This window comes from Cupressus sempervirens, chromosome 10 (genome assembly GCF_028749045.1).
Source record: "Cupressus sempervirens isolate cs-2001-9-10 chromosome 10, ASM2874904v1, whole genome shotgun sequence".
Classification (NCBI taxonomy): domain Eukaryota; kingdom Viridiplantae; phylum Streptophyta; class Pinopsida; order Cupressales; family Cupressaceae; genus Cupressus; species Cupressus sempervirens.
In genome coordinates, this window is record NC_143127.1 from 487,575,343 (window position 1) to 487,591,270 (window position 15,928).

The 15,928-nt window shown below is 40.0% G+C and overlaps 1 protein-coding gene across 3 annotated transcripts in view; it reads right to left on the bottom strand.

Annotated features, from left to right (window-relative positions):
- Nucleotides 1–15,928, bottom strand: part of LOC149534793 (uncharacterized) — a 318,498-nt gene that overhangs the window by 71,153 nt on the left and 231,417 nt on the right. The window lies entirely within an intron of this gene.

The window sequence follows — 15,928 nt, forward strand, 5'->3', positions numbered from 1 at the left end:
CTTGTCTGACGCTTATGCCGCTTTGAGGGAATGATATTATGAAAGTAGTGGACTGATTGAAGGACAAAGTACTGTAGCAACACTATTCATGCAACACTATTCACGCAGCACTATTCACACGACACTGTAGCAGCAAGTTCGAAAGCATGGGCTGGAGTATTATGTCAATAATGCTGAAGTAATTAGTGAGTTGATAAATCTGCTATGTATTTGGTTTTATGAATTCTGAAAATAACATTTTATTGGCAGCAGTTCATTTCCACTTTGCATATTATTGTAGTTTCTTTCTTGTTTATGTTGTATGATACCAATTCCATGCACAAAACACAACAAACAAATAAATGTTTGATTTCCGAAGTTATAAGGGGTTTAAAATATTAAACGGAGAAATAAGAGGTTGAACGCAAACTGTTTGACATAATTCCTTTCAGCAATTTGGTTTAGTTTTTTGGGACATTCAGAGGTGCCCATTACAGTGGTATCAGAGCCATAAGTCCTACCATCCTGTGGAGGTCTTATAGGGAATTTGGAACAGCTGGATAGAGAGAAAAGTGTTTGACAAAATGTCAAAACACTAAAATCAGAAATAAAATAAAAAAACACAGGCTAAGCATTTATATTTGAGCATGCGACAAGGGCCTTATAATTTCCGCGATATCAGAGCAAGACAAAATAGGATTTCAAACTTGCAAAGCAAACAGTCTAGTACATCCATGCAGATGGGCATTGAATCCAGCCATACAAACACAGAGGAGATATTCTTTGATCAGGACAACAATATGGGTGATCGAGATGACAGGAATACAGGATTAGGCGGAGGCGGGAATGTCGGTCCAGATTAGGGGGAGGTAATGTTAAGATAGTTACTGGATACATTAGAGCAGGGGCAGCGTATGCAGCAGGAGCAGAATAGGCGAATGGACATGATGTTGCAGCTCATGGCTAGACAGATGGGTGTCAATATTAATCCAGGTGATGCCAACAACAGAAACAATAACAATGGGGGAAACAATAACCATGGAGGCTAAGGCAACAACAATGGTCCTGAAAATAACATTAATGGTAATAATGGACATGGCAACAATGGGAATGAGGTTGATAACTTTAGACACATTGCACGCCCAGCACGGACTGCGAGCTCGAGACCTCTTCTACCCACTTTCCAACCTAGAGATCCGGTTCAACCAGTAAACGAACTGCAGATTACCGAGTTACAGGATCAGTTCAGGAGGGACTGGAAGGCTAGTGGACCGGAGTTTCACGCGGATATTTCCCTCAGAGATTATATGGACTTGAGGATGAGACACATGCCTAGAGCAGGAGGGAGGAATCAAAACTTTAAGCTGAGAAAGAAAGTTGGAAAACTTTCTTTACCTTATTATGATGCTTCAGGGAAGATGACTGCACGAGCTTGGGTGCATAAGGTAGATACATACTTGCAGCTAAATCCTATGCCTGAGGAGGAGGCTATCAAGTATGCGGCTATGCACTTGGATGGTGTTGCACATGAATGGTGGCATCATGGCATGGTGACTTTGGGGCATAATCAGATTACATCCTATGAGGAATTCACCAAAACATTAATTGAGAGATTTGACACTAGGGATCCCGAGTTACATTTCAAGGAGCTAGCACAATTAAAATAGTCAGGTTCTGTGGATGCTTACATTGTCGAGTTTCAGCGCTTGTCTGTACTTGTTACTAATATCTCTCCTAGGAGATTGGTGGTGTTATTTTGTGATGGTCTTGCTGATCCATTACAAGGTTGGGTGAAGGGACATGATCCACTCACCTTAGCTGAAGCAACTAAAAAGGCACAAGATTTAGCCCCTTCGGTATACAAAGGAAAAAACCATTCAACAGATTCTTCCTACCGCAAGGACAAAGACAAAAAACCGTTTCAGATAGAGTATAGCAAACCCAAAGAAGGATCAAAAGGACTAGACAATGAAACCTTGAATGAACTTCGAAAGAAGAAGCTGTGCTTCCATTGTAGAGAGCCTTGGGACTTATCTCATAAATGTTCTCTCAAGACTAAGGCAAATCAAATGGAGTATTTTTCAAAAGAAGAGTCAGAGTCAGAGGGGAAGGATCAGCACTCCGATTCAGATGAGGGTAACACTATAGAGGAGAGCAGCATTCCTAAGGATGATAGATCGTTGGCACGCTTGACAGGGGTCCAAAAAGCAATCACATTTAAGGTCAGGGGTACTATCCAAGGGCAGAAAGTGATATCTCTTATTGACACTGGGGCTACACATAACTTCATAGATGCACAGTTGGTAGCCAGGAGAGGGTTACAGACAGAGGAGCATGATGGGTTTAGAGTCATGGTGGCTAACGGTGAAAAATTGTTATGCACTCGAAAGATAACTAATCTTCGCATTAGGTTTGGAGATGGCTACGAGTTGGAGGATGAGTTCTATGTTGTGGACATGGGAGATTATGATGTCATCCTCGGCATGACATGGATGGCTTCACTAGTTGAGTTCACACTCAACCTAGCGAAATTGGAGATGAGATTCCAGCATGAGGGCAGAACTGTGGTACTTAGAGGACTTTCAGATGGAGGTTGCAGAGTAGTGTCCTTGAGGAGAATGCAGAGACTTTTCGTCATGATGACATAAAGTGGGCGGCAGAGTGCTACATTATGCCAACTTCACCAGAGCCACAAGAAAAGAGTCATCCACCAGATATCCAGAAGATAGTTGATAGACACGCTAAAGTATTTAGCGATATTCCTCATGGGCTTCCTCCTAACAGAGGGATGGAACATGTTATTGAGCTCGAGGAGGAAGCCAAACCAATTATGATTACTCCCTATCGTCATCCTAAGAAACACAAGGATGAGATAGAGAAGACGATTAAGGATTTGTTGGAGATGGGGCATATCAGGCCCAGTAAGAGCCCCTTTGCTTCAGCAGTAGTATTGGTAAAGAAGAAGGATGGGACGATGCGCATGTGCATCGATTATAGGGCACTGAATAAGAAAACAATTAAAAACAGGTATCCCATTCTTAGGATTGATGAGCTGATTGATGAGTTGCATGGGGCATGCTTCTTCACCAAAATTGATTTGCAATCCGGATACCATCAGATCAAGATGAGAGCAAAGGACTTTGAGAAAACAGCCTTCCGATGTCACTATGGCCACTTTGAGTTCATGGTTATGCCATTTGGTCTAACCAATGCACCCGCTACATTTCAGAGTTGTATGAACCAGGTATTCAGGAAACAGCTAAGGAGATTTGTCTTGATCTTCTTTGATGACATCTTGGTCTTCAGTAAGACCTGGGAGGAGCACTTACATCATCTAGAGGAGGTGTTATCTATTCTGGAGAGAGAGTCATTGTATGCCAAGGAATCTAAATGTGAGTCTGGCATGACTGAGCTCCTTTACCTTGGGCATATCATTAGTGCAAATGGCGTTCGGGTTGATCCCAAAATGATTAGAGCTATTGTAGAGTGGCCTACTACCACAAACCTTATGCAACTTAAGGGATTCTTTGGTTTATGTGGCTTTTATAGGAGGTTTGTTAAGGGATTCTCACAGATTGCTACACCCTTGACAAATCTTACCAGGAAAGGAGCCTTCGTGTGGACAGGGGCAGCACAGAGGTGTTTTGAGCATTTCAAGCAGGTAATGTCTTCATGTCCAGTTCTAGCTCTACCAGATTTAACGAAGCCTTTTGAGCTTCATTGTGATACATCAGGTGATGGGATTGGAGCAGTATTGATGCAGGAGAAGCATCCCATTGCATTCGAAAGTAGGAAGCTTCGGGGAGTTGAGAAGAGTTATTCTGTCTATGACTGGGAAATGTTGGCCATAATGCATGCATTGGCCAAATTTCGATCATATTTGGTAGGTGGACGTTTTGTGATCAAGATTGATCACAACAGTATTAAATACTTCATGAGCCAGTGTGATCTCAATGACCGGCAACAAAAATGGGTGACTAAATTGCAATCTTATGACTTTGACATAGAGTTTGTCAAAGATAAGAAAAATGTGGTGGCTGATGTCTTATCTCAAAGACCTCACTTATGTGCTCTGGTAGAGATTTCAGGAGATTGGAGAGATCAGATTATAGCAGAGTATGTCGAAGATGCTTGGCCTTCTGGATTGATTTCAGGTACCATACAGGATGATCGCTATGAGGTGATAGATGGATTGATCAGAGTTCAGGTTAGGGTTTATTTGATTCCGTCATCGCATTTGAGAGAGGCGATATTGAAGGCATTTCATGATGCACCCACAGCTGGACATCCGGGGATCTTCAAGACCTACAGGCAGATCCGAGAGCAGTTTTCATGGAAAGGGCTCAAGGATGATGTTCAGAGGTATGTCAGGGAGTGTGTGGTTTGTCAACAAAATAAGGGAGAGCACACATTTCCTGCAGGTTTATTACAGCCCTTGCCCATTCCTAATAGGAAATGGGAAAGTATTTCGATGGACTTCATCACTGGTTTACCACGAGTGCAGGGAAGGGATTGCATCTATGTGGTGGTGGACCGCTTGACGAAGTTTGCTCACTTCTTTGCTATTCCGTCCACTTACACAGCAATACAAGTGGCAGATCTTTTCTTTAGAGAGATATTCAGGTTACATGGGCTGCCCAAATTCATTGTCTGCGACCGGGATAGTAAGTTTGAGTTTTTTTGGCAAGAGTTGTTTAGGTTGTGTGGTACAGATCTCACACCTAGCACTAGTTATCATCTGCAAACAGATGGGCAAACAGAGATTGTGAATAAATGGGTGGAAGGATATTTGAGGAACTATGTAACTGCACAACAAAAGGCTTCGATCAGATGGTTGCATATGGGAGAGTATTGTTATAACACCACTTATCATATGTCCATCAAGATGACTCCTTTCATGGCACTCTATGGTTATGAAGCACCTAGCTTCATGGATTTAGTTTTGGGGGACAGTAGAGTGCCCAAAGCCAAAAACTTATTGCAAGATAGTCAAGACATCCTGAAAGTGCTCAAAGAGAATATACAACAGGCCCAAGATCAACAGAAATTGTATGTTGATCAGCACCGAATAGAGCGTAGCTTCGAGGTAGGGGATATGGTTTACTTGAGGCTACAACCATATAGACAGTCATCACTCAAGAAGAGTGGAGCTGAAAAGTTGAAACCTAGATTTTATGGTCCCTATAGGGTGATTCGCAAAGTGGGCAAAGTCGCCTATGAGCTTGAGCTTCCAGAGGGCAATCGAGTGCACAATGTGTTTCATGTGTCTAGGCTTAAGAAAGCCATTGGTCAGAGTGTAGTGCCTTCTACAGATTTACCCCCTTTGGATGAGGAGGGGAAGCTTGTGTTAGTACTCGAGGCTATTTTGGACACCAGAGAGAGGAAGCTTAGGAACAGGATAGTGAAGGAGTATTTGGTCAGATGGAAAGACCTGCCGGAGGAAGATTCTACATGGGAGAGTGAGCAGGTTATTTAGCAGGTTGGATTGAGATTGCTTGAGGACAAACAATTTCAAGGGGGGCGGACTGTAATGTCCCCATTTTAGCAGTTGACCAAGTGTGTGTGCATTAGCCTTGTTCTACATGGTCCCGAGGGCTAACGAAGGGTTTAATGGGATCTTGGAGTGTTTTGGCCTAGTCATTTCCAGTTTGGGCCAAAACGAAGTTGATTTACTTAGTTTCAAGCATACTTACTATTTTTAGTAAGTCGGCAAGACACAGTGTAGGTCAATTTTGGTGATTGGATTTGATACTCCTCGGTGAGAGCTTTCCGATGAGCTATCACTCGCATTATTCGGAGTCCGATTGCTAATACATTTTAATGCCTGAAGTTTTATTAAAGTAACGTCTAATTTAATTGTAAAATATTAAAGTGTTACTATAATATTTATTTTATGGGGATGTGTACCCAAGGGAGACATAAGGGGTATTTTATATATTACACATCTTTTATCCCACATTGCCCATATGAGTTGAGCGGACCTTTGGAAATAGAATAAAAGGAAGCATTTGTGGCTTCATTAGACAGGGTTGAATATGAGAAGAAATTGGTGTGTGAGTTGCAGCTCCGTTCTTGGCATTTGAGGACATTTATCCTCTCTTGTAACATTCTAGCCGTCATTCCCTTGGGGTTTGGCCTTTGGAATTCTTTGTTATCGGCTTCATTATCAGGTAGTTTAGTTGCATTTCCAGCTACAGGCAGATTTGGTATTTTGCTCATATCTTGTTCACTACTTGTCCGACGCTTATGTCGCTTTGAGGGAATGATATTACGAAGGTAGTGTACTGATTTAAGGACAAAGTACTATAGCAGCACTGTTCATGCGGCACTATTCACGCAGCACTATTCACGCGGCACTGTAGCAGCAAGTTCGAAAGCATGGGCTGGAGTATTATGTCAATAATGCTGAAGTAATTAGTGAGTTGATAAATCTGCCATATATTTGGTTTTATGAATTCTGAAAATAACATTTTATTGGCAGCAGTTCATTTCCACTTTGCATATTATTGTAGTTTCTTTCTTGTTTATGTTGTATGATACCAATTCCATGCACAAAACACAACAAACAAATAAACGTTTGATTTTCGGAGTTATAAGGGGTTTAAAACATTAAACGGAGAAATAAGAGGTTGAATGCAAACTGTTTGACATAATTCCTTTTAGGAATTTGCTTTAGTTTTTTGGGACATTCAAGGGTGCCCATTACAGCTACTATAAATGAAATGTCGCAAAAAAACCAAAACTTGTAAATTGCTCTTACTCCAGCTTCATGTATCTCCCTATTCCAGCCCGCTCTCAAGTGAGGGTTGTGCACCAAGAGTGGTACGCAATACAAAAAAGTTGTCCAACTTACTAGATTTTCTGACTCTAGGACGAAGAAGAGCAGCACTACTAGAACGGGCAGCAGCAGTAGCATCACTGGAAGTGCAAGGAATAGATGTAGAAGAAGCTCGAGCAATAGAAGCACTAGGACGATAGGGGGGACGCGAAGAACCTTCTCCAACACAGCCTACTGACTCAAAAACATTTGCAAATGAGCGTGGAAGGGAACTAGAACCAATCTGAGCTAACTCTTATAATTGTTTTTTTTTTTAATTCTTTTTCTTGTTCATATTTTTCCAAGGCTACATAACAAAAATGTTGAGCCTCAACAGTTGCAGCTCCACAAGGCTCAATATCATGACCATGTAAGCCAGCAATATGGTATTTTAATCTATTTATCCCCCCACTATTAATGATTTTGCAAAATAGGCATTTTGTTTGACTTCTCTTTCTACCCGGAAATTCTATGGTGAACTTCCAACACTCATCTTTTTTGTTGCCTTTAGAGAGCTTGGGATTTTTACCTCTAGAAGCCATTATGACTTAATTAAGGAAAAATGTAAAGGTTGCTGCAATAAGACATTTTAAACCAAATATTACCATTTCAGCATTGCATTTTATGAAGATCTGAAGTTAAAAAAAAATCCTCATAAACAAACAAAAAAAATTCATGCAAAAAACCCATAAGCATAGACAAAAAAATCATCAAAATCTAAACAATCAAGTCTTACCTCTTTCAAATGCTTTGGGAAGTGTTGAGAAGAGCTCCTATAAACTCCTTGATGATCTAAATGGAAGCTCCAATGTCACAAATGCAAGCTTTTCTCCTCCTCCTTTCAGCTGGTTGCAAAACAAAAAAACTCTATTTCTCTTCTACCTCTCTCTCTCTTTCTTCTTTTCACTATAGACTATTATGGGAGCCCTTTTAGGGTTATATGAGTGAGAAATGTAAAAAATAAAATAAAAAAAACATGTAAAAAATTATATTTTAAAGGCCCGGTTTCAAGCCTGTCATGGCCGAGTCAAGGGGATCAGATCATGCGAGTCACTCGGTGACTCGCGAGTCATGCGAGTGACTCCTTGTGACAAGCCGCTCGCGGGTCACAAGTCATTGTGACTCGGCAAGGTCAGCGCAACTCGCTGACTCGCGTGACTCACGTGACTCGCCGCAAGTCACGTTACCCTGGTTTTTTCACCTCAAAAATCATATCAGGTTTTGATTGTTTTTTCATCTCAAAACTCATGTTGGGTTTCGATTGATTTTTCACCTCAAAAATCATGTTGGGTTTTGATTGATTTTTCACCACAAAAATCATGTTGGATTTTGATTGATTTTTCACCTTAAAACTCATTTTCAATATTTTCAATTTTCTCCTAAAAATCATGGCTTTTTATGGTTTGTTTTGGAGCATTATGCTCATCTACAAAGTTTTGGAGTAGTATCCAAAATACCATTAGTAGTCTTCTAAACAGACATCCTTTGCTCTAGATTCAGAAGGCTCCCGAAAGAAAAACATTCAATGCAACTATTGCCATAATTTTGGGCACATGAAGCTTGAATGTTGGAAGCACTTAGCTGCCCTATCTAAGCCATTTGGTTCAAAGCCCACAGCAAACAATGTAGAGCACCTTGAGCAGACAAAGTCTGTCTTTTACACTTTTTGACAGCTTCCTGCTCTGGATAAATTAACCATTAAGGGAGGGTATTACGATAATAGATAGTTTATATTATCTTGGTTTAGTATCTAATGGTTATCTATTGTAATCTTCTGTAAATATTAGAAAGTTTCTAATATTTAGTTTTTTGTTTCTAGAATAGAATGTTTCTATTCTTTAGTTAGTTGTAGATAACTGTTAGTTTTCTCTTAGCTAAAATAGAAAGTTTCTATTATTTACGATCGTTTCTTATGGAAACATCGTTCAGTCTCTTGTATAAATTGATCTCTTGATCATTGTTAATAACAAGCAAATATTCGTAATAGTAACAATGTACTCCTTCTGTTCATGGTATGCCTTCCCTTCATCACTCGCTTAGCATCAAATTTTGCCCTTTTGTCACCAACAAGAGTATTTGAAAAGAAATAAAACCCATGATCATCTAACCCCAACATTTGATCCCTTGTAGTGTTAGATGCATCATTCTTATGGACAACACTTATTGTTTTATCAATGTGATCTTTGGTATTTTTTTTTTTGTTTTGCTACTGAAAAGTCATGAAGTGCATCTTGATGTTTGGTGAATGGAGCATCTCTAGAGTTATGCAATGGAATAATCATGCAACCTTTAAAATAAGTTTTCTTTGTTTGATTATCTTCTTGCACACAATCTGCCCCATCACCATCATTTTCACATATTTGATGTACTTTGTGGATGTGTGAAGTTATTGGACCCCTCTTCTTTATAGGAGGCGATGAGAAAGGCATGGGCCCAAGTCATCTTCTCGAAGCAAGGTTGCTTCAATATCTTTTGTTCCTCCACCTGTTGATGACCAGTCCCTATCTGTTGATGACCAGTCCCTATCAGTTGCTGAGGACAAGGAGAAGTTAGTGGGGAAATTTGATATTACATTCAGAGAGGACTTAAGGAGGAAACAACTTTGCTTTTGGTACAAAAGGTCTTTCTCTAGAAGTTATACTTGTGCATTGTGGTTGAAAGAAGTAGCAAATCGTGGCATGTGGGTTTATACTGATATTGTGGAGGGAGAATCATCACAACAGCCCAAGGATGAGGATAAGGATGGTCATAGTGGTTGTAGAGTATATACTATGATGAGTGTTTACAGTCTGATATTTGACTTACATATGCAAGGCTTGCATCGGGTGCAAAGTTCGTCTATGCCTGAGTTGGGTTGTTTGTAGTATGGTTGGATGGATTTAGTGAAGCAGAGTTTGCTAGGATGTCCTCTTGAGTTTCCTTCTAGTGACGTCCTAATGCATTATCAACGTAGGTGTTGGTTTCCATATTGCAAGTCATGTTATCGGTTTCAATGATGCAACTCGCATGCAATCTATTCAGAGATGACAAGGATGTTACATGCTACTTATGGGATCCTAGTGGAGGTTTTAGTGTGATGCTTGATTGCTTAGGGACAAGCAATCTTGGGGAGGGAGGATTGTAATGTCCCCATTTTTGGCAAGCTTCTGTGAATGATCAAGTCAGTTCATTACAGTGACCCTCGTGAGATAACAAGGTCATTTAGGGGTCTCAATGGTGGACTTACTGTTTTAAGTAAGTCTAAATCAGGCGGTTGCCATTTCTGGTACTGCAGATGGTGGCACTAGCTTGGTCATCGCTTGCAGTGGTTTGGGCTATTAATTGCATGGGCTCCTATTTATTAATTAATTATTAATGTTTCATTATTATAATAAAGTTTATTATAATAATGTTGTGTTGGTAAAGTTTCTTAAGTGAAGTTGCATTTGGGAAACCTTGTGCCAATGAAGGTTATAAATACAAGCAAATTTGATGAGAAAAGCATTGGATTACTTATGTGCTTTTATGGTCTTTGTGAGTAATTCTAAAGTTGATGATTTTGTGCCCTTGCTGAAGTATAAGGGTTAAGAATTCTGGAGATTGTCTGAAGATTGTATTGCTAGATTGTTGCTGAGGTATAGCAATTGGTTCTGGCTTCTCAACTATGTTGACTGTGCGAGAGAAGTCATTCTATGTTATTAAATCTATCTGATTTTGAGCAGTGGAAAGGAAGTGGTTATTAATTGCAGACCTGTGGTTTGAGTGTGGAACTAATTGTGCAATTTCGGTGGCTGTCGTTCACCATGTAGCAGAGTTTTGGTTTATACATCTGTTGTTGAGAGATATTTCTTGCTTAGAATTTTATTTGCATTTCTACCTGCAAATCTGAGATAGTTTGTTTGAAGAAGAGGCTAGTAAATTGTGGTTACAATCATTGAATTACACCTGCATTGGGCCATTGAGGTTTTGTCTACACATCTGCCAGGCTGCCGTCAAACCTTAATAGCCGTGTCTGGACTTTTTCTTCACCTGTGATTGCATTTAGGGAGACCGTTTTGCACACTGAAGGTGTCGTCTACAGTCCTGGGCAACGTTTGGGAATTATATGAGTTTGGTAAGCTTCCCCGAGGGGTGACATCCTTTCTAAACACCCCTGCATGCAGTATCAAGTCCCTGCGTTTAATCTTTCTGAGGCTGCGATTGTTGCTTTGGACTGCTGTTGAACAATTGAGGGCCACATAGGAATTGCGACAGGCCTGTGATCTCATTGTGGGAGCTTCCATTTAGACTTTGTGGGCCTATGTTTCACTTTAACGACCAGCATTTCATAACAGCTGGAGTCACGTGGTGACTTGGGCTTTTTTTGCTACATCAAGAAGGCTGTGTTTCAATTGGAAGGTGGTGATTCACATATAAACCACCGTTTGGACTTGAGAATTGGCTCCACGTGTAACAGATTCTCAAATTGTTACTTGTAATTCCCATTTTTTGTCATGTCCCCATATTGGAGGCAATTTGATTTAATTAATTTAATTAATTAGGTTATCCAAAATAATGAATATTTTATGAGGATGACTAATTAATTATTTTAATTAAATAAATAAGTGGTATTAAGTTAATTAGTTATAAAGTTATCAAATAAATAAATATTAAAAGGTAATTTTATATTTAATTAATTTAATAAAGTGACTTGAATTATAAGATATTTTATAAAGTCACTTAATAGATAAAACAAAATAATGTTCTAGAAGCTTCTGGAGAAAGTGGAGGAAAAAGAATAAATAGGCACCCCGGGCTTCATTCTAATCATCCAGATTTGTTGTTGTTGATGTTGATGTTTGTTGATGTGCATTGTAGAGACTAGGGTTTCTGCAATAGTCACAACTGGCCATTGAGAACGAAAACTTTCAATTGATATGCAATTTTGAGGGTGTGAAATATCACTTGAATTATTGCAGCTGGGAGGAAGACACTTCAGTCTTCTATTTGTGCTACATTGAAAAATAATATTTGTGGCCATTGAGAACGAAAACTCTCAATTGGTACACAATTTTGAGGGTGTGAAATATCACTTCAATTATTGCAGCTGGGAGGAAGATACTTCAGTCTTCTATTTGTGCTACATTGAGAAAAAATATTTGAGTACAAAAAGCAGGCCAAAAAAGCAGTTCGAAAAAGCAGGCCGAAAAAGCAATTCGAAAAAGCAGGTCGAAAAAGCAGTTCGAAAAAAGCAGGCCGAAAAAGTAGTCCGAAAAAAGCAGGCCGAAAAAGCAGAACCGAAAAAACAGGCCGAAAAAGCAGGTCCGAAAAAGCAATCCAAAAAAAAAAGCAATCCGAAAAAGCAAATTCAAAAAAGCAAAGAAAATTATTACAACCATCTACAATCAGGGGTGGCAGCTAGAGAGGCACGACTTGGGCATTTGAGGAGGTTATTTTCTGTTCAGTGGTATTGCAATACATCTATTCTCTAAGGCGACTTCATATGCCAGGTCTGATGTGTATTTTCATAGTTGCCTTTCACTATAGAGTGTTGTTGTAATTGTCATTTCATATCAGACCTATCATTCATTAATAGATATATCATTCATTTTTACATTCCTCCCAATGGTATCAGCAATCCATGGCTTTAGTTGTATTTAATCATGCATGTGATTAGCGTACTGCTGTAGGGGAGTATTGAAGTTAAATATTTAGTGTTGCATTAGTTTTCATTGACAGCTGTAGGTGCGTATTACTTTACCAGCAATCATCATATTTTGATATCTTTGTAAATGCCAAGAGTCTTGGCTAACTTAGTATGAATATTGTATTGGATACTCATTCTCAATTAAGGAGATACAATTGCTGGTCATTAATAGTTGTCTTTGAGCGTTAATATATCATTTCTTATCAGCTAGTTAGCTTGCATACCAACTGTTTGTTAAAATACCAGTTGGTTGTAGGTGATCATTTTCATGATTAGCACTCATATATGCATTCACTATTGCCAAAATTAGTTGCATATTTATGTTAGTACATTGTTTAGACAATTTGGAGTCTTTTGTAAGCATTCTCTTTGAGGCAAATCCAAACAAAAATCACTGCAGCAATCTGAAAAGTTATATCAATTAGAGGACCCTTGCTTGCAAAGTGTTTGACGAAATGTCAAACAACTGAAGTATAAAGATTTTTGGTGTTGGAAGAAGTTATAACCTATTGGGGTTATTACAGTGGTATCAAAGCTATTGACCTGCCATCCTGTTGGGTAGATTGGACATTGAATCAGTTAGTTAATCGTGTTTACTTCAAGTACCCAAAAGCAGTGGGACAGGGATATGAAGAAGCTTAAACAAAATTTGAAAAGGTTGGATGAAAGTCAGAAAAGGATGAACGAATTGATGGTTTCCATGTTTAAGAGGACTACATCATAGAACAAAGAGAAAGAGGAACAAGAGGTCTCTACAAGTGAGGTATCTAGAAACCTCTACAAGGAGTTTGCAGCAGTTGGTGACCAGTATATAGCCGAATCTAGGGAGGACAAAAATCAGACTAGCTTGGAGGAAGATGTTGGGCACACAATACTTCAGGAGGTAATGGGAATGGATATTACGCAGATTGATAGTAACGGTCAACTTGATACTCAAGTTGAGACAATTGTATACAGGTCGTCAAAGGGTGATGTCACAGGTACTCGGGATGGTTTAGTTCCAACAGGCAGTGACTACAATGTAGTGGGTTCAAATGATGATTATGAGGATGTTGTTGTGCATGATGGTGAGATACTTGGTAGAGATGAGCAGACATTGAGCATTCATGACTTTGCTGAGAGAGAGTACCAGGCACAGATAGATGCTTCGTCACATGAGGCTGAGGCTGGTAGTACTTCACATGATTTGTCCAGCCAGCTGAAGGTGAGCAAAGATAGTATTGTGACTTCATTATCTCATCATGACAGGATGCAGGATATGATAGAGGATCACATTAGGATGATTCAGTTGCAGGGTAGACATAAGGGAGTTCAGGCAAAGTCCTCTTGTGTTGACATACAGGTGATTAGGGAAGGAATGGGAACGATGAAGTTGAGTTATTTACATCTTCTACCAGATCGTGACCATCTTCTTAGCCTTGTCGGAGACTATTCAGATGCCTTGAGGTGGAAGGAGGAGGAAGTTGACAAGCTTTCTCGCGAGCTTGAGGACACTCAAGCTTCTTTGGTAAATACTCCATTGGCATTACAGGACTGGGAGAGACATGGGGATAAGCATGGCATGGAGTTGAGTTTAGTTTCATCTTGCACTCCTGATACTCAGCTTTCTACGGTAAGAAAATCATATGTGGTCGCTGATAATGTTGCGAGTTCATCTTGCATTCACATTCAGGATACAGGGACAATGTCAGACAGGTATGTGGAGTTAGTCGGTATTGGTCATATTACTCAAGTGAGGAGTTTGCTTGAGTTACCAGCTGATTCTAGTTTACGGATATGGACTCGAGATTGTTATATTGGCATTTGCGATTCAGTTGACTGGAGATCTTTAACACTTTTTGGTAGCAGTGATTGTTTGGGTGCTATCATGGATTTGACTAGCAGATTGCACGGTGTTGTCTTTTCTTGCGCCAGCAGCTTGTTCGATGTTGGTATTAGTTTTTATACACCGGTGTTGGGCTTTGTTCATATATCTTGTCGACCATTCTTGCTGGAATGTGTTGATGATCTTTCATATTTGGCAGTGTGTACAGATGAGTCCCAGGATCATATTGGCATTGATGACATCCAAGAGGATGCAGTGGGCAGTTTTAAAGACTTAATTTCCTTGGCAATTTCTTTTGGTACAGAGGAGTTGGATAGCGGTGCTACAGTTTTTGATACTCCGTATGTTGATATGAGTTTTGGAGTTGATTCGCAGGATATGGTTGGTAATACTCTAGAGACCAGTAACTTTGAGGATATTCCCTTAGACAGTGTGTCAGAGGAGGTTTGTAGGAGACAGTCTAGCCAGTGCCATCATGTGTCTAGTCAGTTGAGAGTTAGTGAGCGATACATTGCTATCGCTTGCCAGCATTTGGATGCTGCTCGTCAGTTGTTAGCAGTCTATAGATGGGGTTCTCCTACTAGTGATGAGCAGGGAGGCAGTTATTTTTCCTTGACAGAGATCCACTCTTTATGGGAGGCTATTCGGATTCTAAGACAGAATTATATGCAGTTGGTAGCCGACAGAGATTATCTTATGGAGTGGGGGAGTACAGCATACGATGCATTATTGGCCAAGGAAGATGAGGTGAGTGAGCTTACTCAGCAGCACGAGGTCACTTCTGAGATTCTTGAGAGTACACAGTTGGCTTTCGAGGATTCTTAGTTTTATTTGGTTAAGGTGACCATGGAATTAGAGCAACTGCAGTCTTTACCAGATTCTGTGTAGTCACAAGCTATGGTGTCTGGTGATCCGAGGATGTCCATGGTCGAGATTGTCAAAGACAGTGGAGATGGGGATGCATCCATCCTTGATACTAACATTGGCATATCGGGTTCGTTCCCACTAGAGTTAGGTTCAGCAAATTGTTGTGGTATGCTTGACATAGTGGTGGCCTCTAGTACTGATGGCACAGAGACTAGAGATGCTGTATCAAAGATCATGTGTGATGTTGGTGAGCCGGCAGTTGGCATGGTTCCTGCTAGTAATACTCCCTTGGTGATACCTTCGGAGGTAGTAGTTAGTTCCAACATGGTTAATGATCGATTGCAGTTAGTTTCATCTGGATTGCACTCTGAGCCACTGAATAAGATTGGCGCATTCTATCGGCATTACACTGTGAGGTATGCTCATCAATTTACCTTTGATGACCATGTTGATGAGATGATGATACAGAGATGTACTTTGGTTCCTAGTGCTTGTCATCAGTTATGGGACGATTTGACGTCTCGGGATGAGAGTTGTGACGGGCATGACATGGCGATAGATTTTGTGGTTGACAGCTTGATAATACATGACTTAGAGCAGAAGTTTGGGAGTGATGCTTCAACGGTTGTTGTTATTGATTCTACTCCTTTGGCTATGACATCTCCTGACTTAGCTGGTGATCAGTCACAGTGGGTTGTATCACTTGTTCATGGTGAGTTGTTGACTGAGGTTGGTTCTTTTTATCAACATTATACTGCAGGGTATGTACATCAGT